Source organism: Malus sylvestris, chromosome 17 (genome assembly GCF_916048215.2).
Source record: "Malus sylvestris chromosome 17, drMalSylv7.2, whole genome shotgun sequence".
In the NCBI taxonomy this organism is placed as follows: domain Eukaryota; kingdom Viridiplantae; phylum Streptophyta; class Magnoliopsida; order Rosales; family Rosaceae; genus Malus; species Malus sylvestris.
In genome coordinates this window covers 2,714,401-2,731,857 of record NC_062276.1, presented here as the reverse complement: position 1 = coordinate 2,731,857, position 17,457 = coordinate 2,714,401, and the positions used below count along the sequence as shown (strand labels likewise).

Below are 17,457 nucleotides of genomic sequence, written 5' to 3'. Positions count from 1 at the left end.
GAGGATTTTGAAGTTAGGGCCAAGTGTTGATGATAGAGGACAGAATTTGAGTTATTTCAGATGCGAGAAATTTAAAAGAAGGAAGCGCCATTTAATTTAGAAAAGTAATTGAAGAAGTAGTAATTCACGGGTTAAAAGATTATTTGATGCTATCATATCTAAAAGTAGATGTTTTGGACCTTTCAAGTTGTTTGGATTAACATTACTTAAATTTGACATATCAATTATGGACCCGTAATATATGGATTTGAAAAAGAAAAAAAGACGAGACTCGTAATTTAGGCGAATTCGGTCGTTTAATGTGTTTAATTCATGTTTACTATTTTACTGTCTTTTTGTTATTTGTTTAATATATTTCCTATTCGGAGATAGGGTTTGTTAAGACCACTTAAACAACATTTAGGATTGTACTTTATCATCTTAACATATTATTCAATTAAAAATTGAGAGTTTCTTTCAAATTTCTGGAGTTTCAAAATTCTTCAAGGTGACGGTTCATGATCCTTTAACCTAATTATTTCTACCGTGTCAAACTTAAATTCATATTGCACCTTTCGAAGAGAATGGCAAAACGACTAGGATTTTGCACAGATGCCTTTTGGCCAAATAGTTGCATGTCTATTTACACCAGAAGAGATTATACTCGTACCAAGATCTCATTTATAAAATAAAATTTGATACGTTTTTTTCATTGTTCTTGTTTTTAGAGCTTAAACGGTCTTACTATCTTTATTATTTTCGCTGCATTACTTTTCAACATAAATTCTCACATTTCGTCATTTTCTTATCCATATGCTATTAAAATTGAATATTTAAAAAAAATACTAAGAAGACTAAGTTTTTAAATCAAATTTACAAATAATTACCAAATTGAATTTAAAAATTTGACCTCCTAAGCATTACCATTACCCTTTTTAAAATTTTATGCACTCAGATGTATATACACATTAAGCACTAATAGATAATCTAGATCCTTTACTTAAAGCTGATAGAGAAAGCATCGAATTAGAAATGTCAAACAATAGTGCAGAAGTGCAGGTCATTGTTATAGCTAGTAAATTTTTTATTTATTTCTTTGTTTTATGAAAGATTCTTGCAATATATATATACAGGTACTTTAGAGGAAGCGATTTTCATTTTTTTTTAAATGGGGATTAGTGATGAGACTCTCTCCACATCTAATTTCAATGATTCAAACTATCTATTTTATAAGTCACGATTTGTAGATCATTCTTGTAAAAATTCAATTCAATCCAAAATCATTTGCCTATTTAATTGTCATGATGAAATTTCAATATTTTCTTAGAACATAGTGTTCATCAATTTCTTTCAACTAAATTAGATGCCTCAAATATTTTCGATTTGGCTATTATTTTGTAAGGATAATCTATTAGGTATAACTTTAAAAATAAACGGTTTGGATCGTTGAAGTTTGATATGGTGTGGGCCCCACAACTAATCCTCATTTTATAAGTAAATACAAACCACCACTTGAGGTCATAAAACTCAAATATAGATCTTCTACGGATCTCACCGTCTAGAGCCTAATGACAAGGCAACCCAGATCACTCGATTGAATCTGACAGTTCTCATTAACTCATTTCACTAGCCCATGTCGCACAAATAAGCCTTGGAGAGAAAATATATCTTTGGGATAGATTCCCCACAGAAATTAAGTCTAGTTTAAATTATTCTGGACCCATTAAACTGTCATATTTCAAACATTTTTTTATTCTTTTACTTATAATTCAACGGTTGTAATCAAATGAGATCAAATTTAACAATAAAAAACAATATTTGACGGCTCAAAATTAAATCTAACTTCTAAAATAATTTAAAAAAATTATTTAAATCAAATCACTTAAAACTTTATAAATACTTATGTATTTGTATGATTTTTAATTATTTAATTATTTATCGAAATTTAAATATTTTTGAGTTAAAATGTTTATAAAAATAAATTAAGATGATCTACATAAATTTTATTTTAAAAAATTACCACATAAAAAAATTAGACTAAAATTATTATTTAATAATATCGGGTTAAAATCTTAAACCATCATTATTACAAGAAAAAAACATTTTCTAAGTTATGACTTAATATTTTCAAGCTCAAATTATTAAACTTTATTTCCAATGATTGGAGGTAGTCTCGGAGAAGATCCAAATTCATAATTTACGAGTTTTATGCCGCTCCTACATCTTATTGGTCAGCTCTCAGCTAGCTCAAGATTGCATCACCAAATCCAAATTATTATTGTTTGACAACAACAAAAATCCAAATTATTACCTTGACCAAAAACAAAACCAAATTATACATGTATTATTTTCCTTCAATTTCCAACATTAGAAGGGATTTATAACTTTCGTGAGGTTGCTGCATAATTTATGGAACAACATGGATGCGATCCAATGATTCAATTAGATCTCTTCTTCTTTGATTTATTTTTCTTAATTTTTGTTTAATTTATACTATTCACAAACTAGGAAAAGGAGTATACAGATGTCCACAAATCAGAGGGGGGAAAATCCATTTAATAGATGTCCACAAATCAGAGGGGGGGAAAATCCATTTAATAGATTTCCACAAATCAGAGGGGGGGAAAATCCATTTAATAGTCTCCACACAATTATAGTTGATGAACATGACCGGAAATGTCTAGACAATATACATGTGCCCAGGTGTTCAAAATGTTATTGATCTAAGAGATGGCAAATCAACGCATTGAGTTGTTAACGGATACTTATTAAGACCTATTTAGTTTGATTTTTTTTTTGTCAAACTATTTAGCTTGATTTCAACTTATATAATTATCACCACTATTAGTCGCACCTCTATATTATGATATCAAATTAAATGGATCTTAACGGAGAGTCATTACAACCCAATGACTTGATTTCCCACATCTAATTGTTCCCCATGTCTAAGATTCATTTGCAAATGCTTATTGTTTTCTAGGAAATGTGCAAAAGAGTAAATTACATTTTACACCCTTAGGTTTGTGTGAAATTACAACTTCATACAACATCTTTAAAACATTTCAATCTCATACCGTAGTTATTATTTAACAGTTAAAAAATATATTAAGTTAACCGTTAAGTGATGATTTGGTAATAATAGATTCTACGATTTTATTGACGTGGTTGCTAGCTTATGCCACGTGGAAAAATAATTAAAAAAAAACATTTAATTAATAAAATATCAATTTTTTGTTAATTTTTTGTAAAAAAAAAATAATAAAAAAAGGGAAAAACTAATTCTGGAACTCCTTCCTCGATTACAACATCGCCTACTTCGCCATTCTCTCCGACCCCGACCGTATTTGGGGTCCACAACACCTAATTCCGGAACTCTGTCCTCGATAACCGCGTCGCTTACTTCCTCCACCGGTCTTCTACACTACCTCGTCTTCTTCTCCAGCGACATCTTCTTAATCCTCGCTGAGAACCACACCTCGCCACACTCTTTATCTTCCTCACCTGCCGCTACGTCGCCTTGCACGGCGCATTCACCACTCTCCCTCCTGATCCTCGCCAAGGTCGCTAGCCTTTGCCAGAACGTCACTGACGGATTTATTCTGTGGTGGGTTTGGATTTCTTGGATTGAGGTGGTGATGGTTGCCATTTATGTTAGCATTTTGTGGATTTCGAATCTCTGGGAGGAATTGGAAAAGAATACTAGATAGAAAAAGAAAATCAAGAAGGAGAGGAAGAACGGTGTGGGACTGGCGAATTGGAAAAGAAAACTGGTGGAAAAAACCAAAGGGGAGGAGAGAGGATGAATGGCGCTGGACTGGGGAGGGTTCAACTTTTTTTTATTATATACTAGCATATAGACGCACACAAATTGTGTGAGAAATTTTTTATTTTTGTTTTTGAAATAGAAGGAGATAGAGGAAGAAAGTGATAAAGAATGTGGAGTGAGAAGTTCTTTTTTTTTTTTTTTTTTGTAAATTAGAGATAGGTTTGGATTACATGTAAGTGAGACTTTGAAAAAACAGCAAAATTTAATTGTGTGAAATTACATTTCTGCTCTATATTTCTTATTCATGTTCTATTTTAATTAGAGGGTTAAACTGGTAATTTCATAAGATTTTGGTTGACAATGAGTGTTTTATTAAGAGAGCTGCTAGACCCACCCCGTTGTCTTATTTCCACACCCACGTTATATTTACGCCCACTATAAAAAGTTAAAAAATTAAAATGTTATTTCCCCACCCACTATTATTCCTAAAATAACCCTTTATATATATATATAATTTTTTTTTTCAACTCAGCTTTCTATGTTGCACTTTCGTTGTTTCTCAAGTCACGTTGTTTTATTTTTCTAATTGATTCACATTTTCGTTGTTTTATCGAACTGAGTTTAGTCAAGTTAATTACAATACCATGCTTCATGTTTCTAGTTCGATTGATCACAATACACTATCCATTATTGCCAAATTGTACGGCAACGTAATACGAAATCGTAGATACAACACATTCAAATAGGAATAAATTCGATGAAGCAGCACAAATGTCAGAGAGCCTCTGACCAAGTACTGCTTTTCCTCCTCTTTCCAATATGGTAGCCCCTTTGGAACCTCCCCCTTCCATTGAATTATCTCAGATAGCTCTACCACTTCTCCCGCCTGAGATTTCATAAAAAAAAAAAGCATACATTTGCATCAATTTATGAATAACATCCTTCTGGTTGTTTGAACAAAAAGTAAAAGCTAAAAGTTTCGGACAAGCGTTGCACCAACTTCAATTTTCATCAAGCTCCACAATCTCTTTAGTTATGACTGTAAACCCTAGAATAGATTTGAATTGTTGTATATGAGCAATGTACGGAGTAGCCCATTCTAAACACCATGGTTCATAGTATCTTTCCCAATTTGTTGCTATAGGAGGAATTGAATGACCTGATTTCAAGAACATTTGCATAAAAGTACAACTTAATTAAACTAGAGTTATTCTTTTACCTTTTCGATGAAAACATAATCATCTATTTCTTCCATAAAAACGTCATCTTCTAAGTTTATTTTTTTTGCTTTTTCTGAATGAAAAGAGATGAGAAGGATGAGAGATAGGAAGGATAAGTTAGGGTTTAAGGAAGACAAATAGGCTAAAGAGTTATCAAACTCCAACTTTTCTTTTTAATTTTTTATAAAAAAATCAATAATGCAAAAGAGGGTAACTAAAGTCCTTATTAGTCATTTTACAAATGGACAAATTTGTAATTAAAAAGTCATTAAAAGGTGAGTGGGAAGATAAGACATTGAGATGAGAATAACAGCTCTCTTTATTAATTAGTAGAGATATATATTTTTATTTTTTGTATTATACAAAAATTTAACCAAAAAATTGATATTTTATTAATGATATATATTTTTATTTGTTTTGTCACGTGGCACAAGCTGGCAGCTACGTCAACAAAATTGTAGAACCCACCACTACCACGTCATCGCTTAACAGCTAATTTAACATGTTTTTTAACAGTTGTTTGATGACACACCCTGCTCCGGAGGATCCAGGTGTGCTGGCCGTCACGTGGGCGTGACGTAACCATAAGCACGACACGGAAGCGTAATAACAATAGGAAATCAAACCAAACTCAAACATAACCACATACGGACATAACCGGACGAGTTTACAAGTAAACACATAAGTTCAGAGCATAGGTTATCTGCAGTCAAGTAGGACTAAAATAAGAATACATCACCCTCAGGTGAGTCCTACATGTCCCAAATCTGTCAGGAAGCCGGAAAGGACCTCGTGAGCCAACCACCGCTAAACTAGAACCTGGAGGGGCGCAAAACAAAATGAGTGGGTCAGTAAAACAAATTAGTTTTCCAAAACATTTCATTAAAACAGTTATATCCCCTCGCCGTAAAAACCTGTATACTTTCCCAGAAATATATAACCATATAAAATCTCAAAATTTAAATCTCAAATCTTTAACATTTTCAAGAAAACATGCCATGACATAAATCAAAATATAAATCAGGTGAAATAAGGAATCAATCGGAGATCCTGCAGTTGGTCCTATACGATTGATTCAATAGCTCAAATCCCACTAAGCCGGAGTCACCACAGTGACCTATACGGCCCTACTCTGCACATCACTCGGAACTACGTAAGGTAGTCTATACGATGAAAGGTGTAAAAATACGCTCTAGTGCTTCTCTCATCATATCATCAGCGCGCATAACTAAGGTCACCCACTAGTCGGAATCACGCCTAGTGATCTGTATGACTAGCATGTCGGAACCCTCACATGGTCTGTACGACATCCACCTACTTGGATCCAAGACGAGCGTGCGGTGTGGTGAATAATATAAGCACTAACACCTAGGGTGCAGATTATGAGCTCAAATTATATCAACATCAACCAATTCAATGCATAAATGAACTCACCTGACCTACCTGTGCCTCCACAGCACCATGCAACATGTATGCATCATATATCAATCATATAACTCATATGAAATTCACATTTTCCAAATAATTCTATGCATGGCATGTTCAAAACATATTTTCATATAAAACATTTTTCTGGGAAAAACAGTAGTATATAGGTAATACGAAAACAAAACTGCCCACTCACTGATAAGTCGACGGGTCGTAACCCCCGTGGCGTCCCTGGATGCGGTCGTCCTCGTGATACGTCTCACCTATATGCGAAACAACTATAAAAACGTTAATTTTTAAACACATCACCAATTTTTCGAAATAACTTCTCATACGATGCTCAATTTTGGTATATGAATATACCACATCGACCTACTCGACGTCACGAGCGTCGGGATATTTTTAGAAAAATTTTTGGAAGCCCCACGCGCCCCCACGCGCCACACGTGGCACGGGTCCACGCGCTGGCCACGTGCAGCACGTGCAGCGCACGTGTCATCTTCCTCGCAGGGCCTCGCCGGACTGGTTCTCCGGTGGCCGGACTCCGGCCGAACTCCGGCCGATTTTCAAACTCACTATTCTCCTTCGTTTTTCACCCATTTTCTTCGTATTTTATACCAAATTGAAGCCCTAAGAGTGTACTATCACGTTGGACTAGTTTTAGGGCCTAAAAACTACGAAATCTCACCTTGCAAAACCAAGGATTTCGGCCAAACTTGAAACCTACGATCCCGACGTCCAAAACTCTCCAACGAACTTCCCCGAGCTTCCTTAGGACCTCCTAAAGCTCACCACAAGCTTGAAATCTCCTGAAACACAACATTTTACGTTCGCATGAACAGTACCTCAAAAATGGAGGTTCGGGATCTACGTGAAATCGAAGGTTTCACTTCCTAAAACTAGTACCAATGAACTCAGGACGTCAAAACGATGAAGATACATACCTTATTTGCCTCGATCCGTTGAGTTTTGAAGGGTTTTGGGTGAAGGCCGTACGTGGAGGGTGAGGGAAAGAGAGAGATCGCGAGGGAGAGGGACAGAGAGTGCTACGGGAGGGAGAGAAGACAGGGAGTGCGTGTGTGTGTGATTGTGTGGTCCAACACAATCCTCACCATCCATCCAATTCCCTAACCACAAAAATTTCCAATTCCAATATTTAAATCCCAAAACTTACAAAATTAATTCAATAATGTCACACACACACGTACCCGAATGTCCGTCAAGGGTAGTTACGTCAATTCACGCCCCCGATATAGAAATCCCAGGACGGGCTGTGACATTTGAAATTAAAATAAAATAATAATTAATGTATGAGATTGAAATGTTTTAAATATTTTGTATAAGGTTATAATTACATTTAAACCTGAGAGGATAAAATATTATATTAGTATATATTATGATTACGGTAGGCCCATGACTGTATATCCAGTCGGCCAATATATCTCGAGAAAGTTTTATTCTAAGGCACAGTTCTTGTCCTAACTTCCTATTAAATTTTTTATTTATGAAAGGGTGTTGTGCTCCATGAATAAATTTTTGTTTCTGAAAGCTTGTATTTACTCTTTGAATCTTTTTTGCTTGTTTGGACTGTTGGGATGTGTCCTTGTCACTCATTTTCATATGATAGCAACCAATCCAAATATTTTTATGCATTAGTGGATTTAGGAAAAATTATTTGGAGGATCACATGTAAAAGTTTACAAAAAAAATTCCTTAAATATATAGTAACTTTAAAAATTAAACTATAGTTCCATCATTCATAATTTTGTAGAACAAATAACAATATAAGTTATAATTGTCCAAAACGCGTTTCCATATTTTGAAAATGCTGCATTATAGCTTCATTATCAATAGAAGGAAAAACACTGCTCTTAGTATAAACCACCATGGTATCACTCAACCACTGCTCTCTATTCGATTATGCAATGGACTATCATAACAAAAAAGGCTCTTTTCATTGAAACAGTAACAACTGGTAAAATCATAACCAATATAATTAGCAAATACACATAATTAGATACTATGTTCCTCCCGTCTCCACCATTCTTTTTTTACAAGACTACCAATATCTTTCAAATAAGAACATTCACTACCTGAACACATAAGAAGAATATAATGCCCAAGTTGATAGTTAAAAATAATAATAATAATAACGACAACTCCTTTTTGAGACATTTTATCAAGCAGTTCGAGAACATATGTAAGAACAACTCCAACCTCCAAAAAGACGATATTCAAGTCATCTATGAAGATTTACTGAAATTCGGGATCAGTTGACCCTTTGCCCCTTAAATGGGTTTCGTGGCAGACAGTCCATTCCCTACTGTTTGAAGCTTATTATGTTATATTATTTATAAGTTTAGGGTGTGTTTGTTTGAGCTCCTTAGGTTTCACTGAACTAGATTGGCTTATTAGTCTGTGTTTGGTTTGATCCGGGACTATCTTTAATGGGACTAAGTCGGACTCGTTCCGACTAAAGGCTTCGCTACCTCGTTTTAGCCAGGACCCCCGAAAAGGTAGGGATTGCTAATCCCGACTCTCTAATATCTACATCGTTTGCGATTTGCAACCATGCGTTGCCAAATCTAGTCATCAAATCCTGCAGTCTTGTCGATCTCCATTATCCCCGCAAACTCATCACCAAATCTTGCTGTCTTGCCGATCTCCTTCGTCTCGTAAACCCAACCTTCTATTTGCTTCAAATTGATTTCTCTCCCTCTTATGAAACCCAACGAACCCACAACCCAGATTTCCCCTCTTTGGATTTAATCCAACACCAAGAACTGAAATTGTAATCTCAAAGAATTGAAATTTAAATATCAAAACAAATTCAGAGTTTCATATTTTGAAGAAGAGAAGAACAGAGCACAGTAATTTGAGTGAAAATGGCGAAAAAAAGAGAGTGGGGAGGGTGATAGTCGACAAAGAAAAAAGAGAGTAAAAATGGGAAAGGGCAGGAAGACCATGGGCAGAGAAAAAGAGAGGTTAAGAGAGAGGAAGAAATTATAAAAGATTAAATTAATATATTAATATATTAATATTAATAGATATTGGTTAAATAATATAATATTAAAGTTTATTAATTATCCTATTTTTTAGTATGACATTGCACCAAACGCTTCACCAAGTTAATCTAGCTTAGTCTAGTCTAAGCCAGTCCATCTTAGTTCCTAAAGCTAGTCCAGTCTGAGATAGTCCGGTACAACAAACGCACCCATACAAAATTAATTTGTTTGACGAGAAAGAAACAAAACATTGGAGAATACCCTAGAAAGTTGTGCGTCTCTTTCTCCGTCTACTATTGTTTACTCTGATAAACTCATCAAGTCCGCTAACTACTATTGTTAAGTTAATTGAACACTAATTCCCTTTGCTACTATAGATTGTTGGAGCTGTCTGGTATTTATCGTCCATAGGGCGGCAGTTCTCTTGCTGGAAATTGTAAAGAAGAGAACTCGAAAAAGATTGTTTCTTGCATCACAGGTTTTCTGGATTGTAGTAGTATAGAACTACCAGAACGGAAGTACTGGTCAACGTCATTTGCTTTCCTTGGAGGAATCTAAGCTGCATCTGTATTCCCTTCTGACCTTGTTCGATTACTGAGACGAGTTTTTTGAAATTTGTACTCTTGGAAATAGTTTGACAGCCGATTATCTCAACCAGTGCTCTATAATTGGCCTTAGAAATAAAGATACAGATCATTAGCTTATATATCGAGTTCCATTGATCTTGTTGATCATGATTAATTGCTTTACGAACACGTAGATAGAGATGTGCACACATACATGATGCATCTACACATAACTATCCACAACGCACACGCATTTGTGATCATTAGAGACATCGTTTCTCTCTTTTCGGTTTCTTGTCAAGAAAGAATCGATGAAGGTCTCATTTCTAGTGATTTATGATAGTATTGTAAGTACTCTACCATTGTTAGTTCTGATACGGTTCTTTCTCTTTGTGTTTCATACGGGCAGACTTTGAAGACGAGCACGTACCTTTGGGAAATACTGTTCTCTATTTCACTCTGTCTCAGTGGTTACATTCTGTTCTCACTATTGATTGGCAACATGCAGGTATTGTATGAGAGTTTTTTTTTTTTCACTACCATTACTATTTATGTAATTATATACAGATATTGTCAGGGTTGCAAGTATATAGTTTGAAAGGTGATTTTATTTCCGCTTTCTAGTATAACTTGTTTTGTAAGAATTTACATTGAATGCGGAGTCAAGTTCTTCGAATCTCCAACTTGTGCATTTTATACACTGTCAAAAGTGCACTGGCATAGTTTTCATAAAAAATGTTTGCAGATACTTTTGCTGTTTAACTTTTCTGACTTACCTGCAATTAATGTCGATAAAATTCGAAGAATGGAGGATTAAGCTTAAGAGATACAGAGGAGTGGACGAGGCATCGGCAGTTACCTGAGGATTTGTGCGAATGTGTTCATAGATTTATGCAATACAAACGGTTTGCCACATGAGGAGTTGATGAAGAATCACTATTGCGTTCATTGCCTTTAGATCTCTGCCATGAAATCCAGCGGCACTCATGCCTTTCCCTTGTTTGTCGTGTAAGTCTCTACATGAAACCCTAACCCTAATCAGTGGATCGTATGCTACAAAAACAGTTGAATTTTCGCCAATGGAGGTATTTCTACTTTGATAAATCCGGTTATGTTATTTTTCAGGTTCCTTTTTTTCTCACAAATGGATGACCAGCTTCTCGATGCCATTTGCGAACGTCTTGTCTCATCCTTGAGTATTGTTGATTATTGACTCAAACATGTAGTCAAAGTTCAATTCTTTGGGCTACTTTGTGGTAATGGGAGACAAACTATAATTGTGCCTAACTCTTTTGACTTGATGGTAGGCCTTTGGCCATTGATGTCTTTGAGAAGCTTTTCTTTGGCTATAAAAGAGGAGCAAGGTGCAGCTCATAAGCATTGAGAGGTGAACAACAAGGAAGAGAGAAAAATAGCAAGAAGCCATTCGGCATAGAGAAGAATTTTCTCAAATTGTTTTGCTTTGTATTTTTGGTTTTTTCTCTTCCTATTGTAAGTGTGAGAGCTTGGGTTATTCGGGTCTTTGGGAAATTGAGTGATAAACACTATTGTATGTTCTCATTGATTATAGTGGAATACTCCGTCGTCTCCAAACTGGATGTAGGCATTGCCGAACCAGTGTAAATCTTGGTGTTCTTGTTGATAGTGGTTTTATTCTGTTCTGTTTTACTTATTCACGTACAGTCGAATGTCGCTTCCGCACAACAAGTGGTACCAGAGCCCAGTTCCGTGAATAGTGTTGGCGCTACAGTTCCGTGAACAGTGAACTGCTACAGTATCGTACATGTGAACAGTGCCGTATTTGTGAATAGTGCCGAGTAGATGGCTGGAGATAAAGATGAATTTGTAAAGAGGGGGTCAGCATCGTCTTCATCTTCATCCAATAGACATCCAACCACTACTACAAGGTTAGAGGTTGATAAACTCAATGGCTCTAATAATTTTGGTATGTGGCAATGTGAAGTTATGGATGTGTTGTATCAACAAGAGTTGGATATGGTTCTGGAAGATAAACCAGAAGATATTGATGACAAGCAGTGGACGCGAATTAATCTTCATGCTTGTGCTGCTATTCGATCGTTCCTTGATAAGGAGTTGAAATACCCGTATATGAAGGAAACTTCTGCTAAGGAGTTATGGACGAAATTGGAGGAGAAGTATATGACCAAGAGCGCAGAAAATCGTCTCTTCTTGAAGAAGCGACTCTTCCGATTTCAGTATCGTCCAGGTATCTCTATGCACGAACACCTCAATGATTATAATAAAATACTTGCTGATTTAGCAAACCTTGATGTGAAAATTCCCGACGAGGACAAGGCACTATGTTTGTTAAATTCATTGCCTGATGATTATGATCATTTGACAACTACTCTGTTGTATGGAAAATCCGAGGTGAAACTTGATGAGGTGTCTGCAGCATTGGTGAATCATGTGTGTCATAAGAAGGAACTGAAGACTCATAATTCACAAACCGAGGCATTTGTTGCAAGGGGTCGAACAGAGGAAAGAAAATCTGGGAAGCGGGGAAAATCTCGTTCAAAGTCACGAGGGATGTTTCCTGCTAAAGATGAATGTGTTTTTTGTCGCCAAAAGGGTCATTGGAAGAAAGACTGCCCCAAATTGAAGAACAAAGAGAAGGAGAAAACGGGTTCTGAAGCAAATATTGCAAAATCTGGAGATGATGATGATTTCGAGTTTGCTTTGGCTAGTTCATATGCTGATGGTCACTCCAATGAGTGGATTTTGGATTCAGGTTGCACCTATCATATGTGTCCCATTCGGGAATGGTTTTCTAATTTCGAGGAGCTGGATGGTGGAGTTGTTTTGATGGGTAATAATAATGCCTGCAAAACACAAGGGATAGGCAAAATCTGTTTGAAGATGCATGATGGAACAGTCAGAGAATTAAGTGATGTTCGGTATGTACCGGATATGAAGAAAAATCTCATCTCACTGGGTGCATTGGAATCCAAGGGTCTCAAGATCACCATGGAGGGTGGAGTTCTTAAAGCTGTGTACGGGGCACTGGTGGTGATGAAAGGTACAAGACGAAATAACTTGTATTTCTTGCAGGGGAGTACAGTTATTGGTGGAGCAGCTGTCACCGAAGCTGCTGACGCAGATAGCCCAGACACCACGAGGTTATGGCATATGCGTCTTGGGTATGCTGGTGAAAAAGCGTTGCAAGGATTGGTGAAGCAAGGCTTATTGAAAGGTGCAAAGGCATGCAAAATGGAATTTTGTGAGCATTGTGTGTTGGGTAAGCAAACTAGAGTAAAATTTGGCACTGCTATTCACCACACTAAAGGCATTCTTGATTATGTTCACACTGATGTTTGGGGACCTTCCAAGAATGCATCTTGGGGAGGTAGCCATTATTTTGTCTCCTTTGTTGATGACTTCTCTAGAAGAATATGGGTGTACACCATGAAGCGTAAAGATGAAGTTTTGAAGATATTCCTGAAGTAGAAAAAGATGATTGAAACGCAAAGCGGTCGAAAGATCAAGACTCTCAGATCAGACAATGGGGGTGAATATAAGTCTGATCATTTCTTGAAAGTTTGTCAAGATGAGGGTATTGTGAGGCACTTCACGGTTAGGGAGACACCGCAACATAATGGGGTGGCGGAGCGCATGAACCGTACTTTGCTTGAGAAAGTTCGGTGTATGTTGTCTAATGCTGGATTAGGCAAGGCATTTTGGGCTGAGGCACTCACTTATGCAAGCCATCTTATTAATCGATTGCCAGCGGCTGCGAATAAGGGCAAAACGCCCATGGAGGTATGGTCTGGTAAACCTTGTACTGATTACAAGTTTTTACACATATTTGGTTGTTCTGCTTACTATTATGTCAGAGAAAGCAAGTTGGATCCAAGAGCAAAGAAAGCTCTATTTATAGGCTTTAGCACTGGCGTGAAGGGATACCGACTCTGGTGTCCAGATGAGCAGAAATTTGTTGTAAGCAGAGATGTGACTTTTGATGAGGCTGCTATGGTTAATCAGAACAAGCATGAAGGTGAAACTGAAGCGACCGAGACCATGAGTAGCTCAAAGCAGGTGGAGTTACTGAAGACTCCAGTTGTTCCAGTAAGGTCTGATGTTACAACCACTAGTCTTACAGTTAATTCTGATGATGAGGACGAGGATGATGAAGAGGAAGCATTTACCCAAGAGCCTTCACAGCAACAAGACTATATTGCAACCAGAAGATCGAGAAGGGAAATTCGAAAGCCTGCTCGATTTACTGATATTGTGGCATATGCACTTCCTGTTATTGAAGATGATATTCCATCCGCCTACAAAGAAGCTGTCATGAGTTCAGAGTGCGAGTTGTGGAAGAAATCTATGGATGAGGAGATGAAATCTCTTCATAAAAATGAGACTTGGAATCTGGTTCAGTTACCAAAGGGGAAGAAAACAATTGGTTGTAAATGGGTGTATGCCAAAAAGATGGAATCTTTGGGAAAAGACAATGTAAGATTCAAAGCCAGATTGGTAGCTAAAGGCTACGCTCAGAAGGAAGGCATTGACTACAATGAGGTATTTTCTCCTGTAGTAAAACATTATTCTATTCGTATTTTGTTGGCTTTGGTTGCAGTTTGACCTTGAGTTGGCCCAACTTGATGTCAAGACTGCGTTCTTACATGGTGATTTGGAGGAAGAGATTTATATGTCTCAACCAGAAGGTTTTAAGGTTGCTGGAAAGGAAAATTGGGTTTGCAAATTGAAAAAATCATTGTATGGCTTGAAGCAGTATCCAAGACAATGGTACAAACGATTTGATGGATTTATGATCGGGCAAAAGTACACAAGAAGTCACTATGACCATTGTGTATACTTTCGCAAACTACAAGATGGAACCTTCATTTATCTGCTTTTATATGTTGATATGCTTATAGCATGTAAGAGCAAAGTGGAGATTGAAAGGTTGAAGACTCAACTAAGTAATGAATTTGAGATGAAGGACTTGGGAGAAGCTCGGAAGATACTAGGTATGGAAATTGAAAGAGATAGAGCGAAAGGCAAGATTAGTCTGTGTCAGAAGCAGTATTTGAAGAAGGTACTACAACGTTTCAGGATGAATGAAAATTCAAAACCGGTTAGTACACCTCTTGCCTCTCATTTCAAACTTAGCGCTTCTATGTCTCCTAAAACTGTTGAAGAGAGTCAGTACATGGCTCAAATTCCTTATGCAAATGTTGTTGGTAGTTTGATGTATGCTATGGTGTGTACTAGACCTGATATTTCACAAGTTGTTAGTATTGTCAGTAGATATATGCATAATCCAGGAAAAGGGCATTGGCAAGCTGTGAAATGGATTCTACGGTATATTCTGGGTACTGTGGATGTTGGTTTATTGTTCCAGCAAGATAAAGTTACTGGTCAATGTGTTGTTGGATATGTGGATTCTGATTACGCAGGTGATTTGGACAAGAGTAGGTCCACTACTGGTTTTGTATTCACTATTGCTGGAGGTCCAGTAAGTTGGAGGTCGATTCTGCAATCTACAGTTACTTTGTCGACTATTGAGGCAGAATACATGGCTGTGACAGAAGCTATAAAGGAAGCCATCTGGCTTCAAGGGTTGCTTGATGACTTAGGAGTTCAACAAGACCATGTGGATGTTCATTGCGACAGTCAGAGTGCTATTCATTTAGCAAAGAATCAAGTTCATCATGCACGTACGAAACACATTGACGTGAGGTTCCATTTTGTTCGTGAGGTTATTGACGAGGGAGATATTCTTCTTCAGAAGATTGGGACCGCTGACAATCCTGCGGATATGTTAACAAAGCCAGTTTCATTGCACAAGTTTAAGCACTGCTTAGACTTGATTGACATTTGTAAAATTTGTTGATTGCCCCATGGGGGATTGGGAGACGACTATTAGGAGTTCTACTTAGAGGGTTTGAGCCAAGGTGGAGATTGTTGATTATTGACTCAAACATGTAGTCAAAGTTCAATTCTTTGGGCTACTTTGTGGTAATGTGAGACAAACTATAATTGTGCCTAACTCTTTTGACTTGATGGTAGGCCTTTGGCCATTGATGTCTTTGAGAAGCTTTTCTTTGACTATAAAAGGGGAGCAAGGTGCAACCCATAAGCATTGAGAGGTGAACAACAAGAAAGAGAGAAAAATAGCAAGAAGCCATTCGGCATAGAGAAGAATTTTCTCAAATTGTCTTGCTTTGTATTTTTGGTTTTTTCTCTTCCTATTGTAAGTGTGAGAGCTTGGGTTATTCGGGTCTTTGGGAAATTGAGTGATAAATGTTCTCATTGATTATAGTGGAATACTCCGTCGTCTCCAAACTGGATGTAGGCATTGCCGAACCAGTGTAAATCTTGGTGTTCTTGTTGATAGTGATTTTATTCTGTTATGTTTTACTTATTCACGTACAGTCGAATGCCGCTTCCGCACAACAAGTATTCCAGGCACATATATAGTTCAAGAGGGTGATCCAGTAAATGAGATGATGTTTATCATTCGAGGGAAACTCGAGAGTTCCACAACCAACGGAGGGAGGTCCGGGTTCTTTAACTCCATCGCTCTTGGACCTGGTGACTTCTGCAGCGAGGAACTGCTGACATGGGCCTTGATGCCAAGCTCTAGCCTCAATTTGCCTTCTTCCACTAGAACAGTGAGAGCCCTTACTGAAGTTGAAGCTTCTGCACTTCGAGCGGAGGACCTAAAATTCGTTGCTGGCCAATTCAAACGCTTTCACAGCAAGAAACTACAGCATGCCTTTAGGTACCATTCCCACCAATGGAGGACATGGGGTGGTTGCTTTATCCAAGCCGCTTGGAGAAGGTTTAGGAAACGAAAGATGGCAAGGAGCTTGGCTATGCAGGAGAGCTCCTACCATATGCAAAATCCAGGCCAAGAGGAAGATGGTTCCTACTACTATGACGAAGAACAAGCAGGTGGAAATTTTGAGGGTGATGCGAGTGGTGAGAGATCAGGGGAGAATGCAAGCAATTCGGGCCAAGGCCAACATCTTGGGGCCACATTTCTCGCTTCCAAGTTTGCTGCAAATACAAAACGAGGAATTGCACAGAAAGCTCAGGCGGTTGAAGCAGCTTCTCCCAGTTTGGACACGCCTCGGTTGTTAAAGCCAGATGAACCTGATTTCTCCGTAGATTGAGACAATATACGGTTAGTTCAAGATGAATAATCAGGGAACGGGAAAACGAACTACCGAAAGAATAGTTAGGAACAAATTTTTTGTGACAATGATGTAAATTTATACTGCAGGTAGATTTCTAGTTCTATTGTGTTAAATTATTCGCTCTTATATATCGGTATCATGACTTGTAACAGATGAATATATTAACTACTGTTCTCCAAGATTCTAGCCTTTGGTATTCGAATTTAGTAGCTAAGATTTCGTTTCCATCAAAAGCATGAAACAAGCGTGCTGTGACACTCTTGCCTTGTGGCCATTCATTCGGAAATCCATCAAGGTTGTAATACATTATGCAGAAGGTGCAAGTTA

At 37.3% G+C, this 17,457-nt stretch overlaps 1 pseudogene; it reads left to right on the top strand.

The window, feature by feature from the left end:
• Window positions 1-9,336: 9,336 nt before the first annotated feature.
• LOC126610417 (cyclic nucleotide-gated ion channel 18-like) lies at window positions 9,337-17,389 on the top strand (annotated as a pseudogene).
• Window positions 17,390-17,457: the final 68 nt, after the last annotated feature.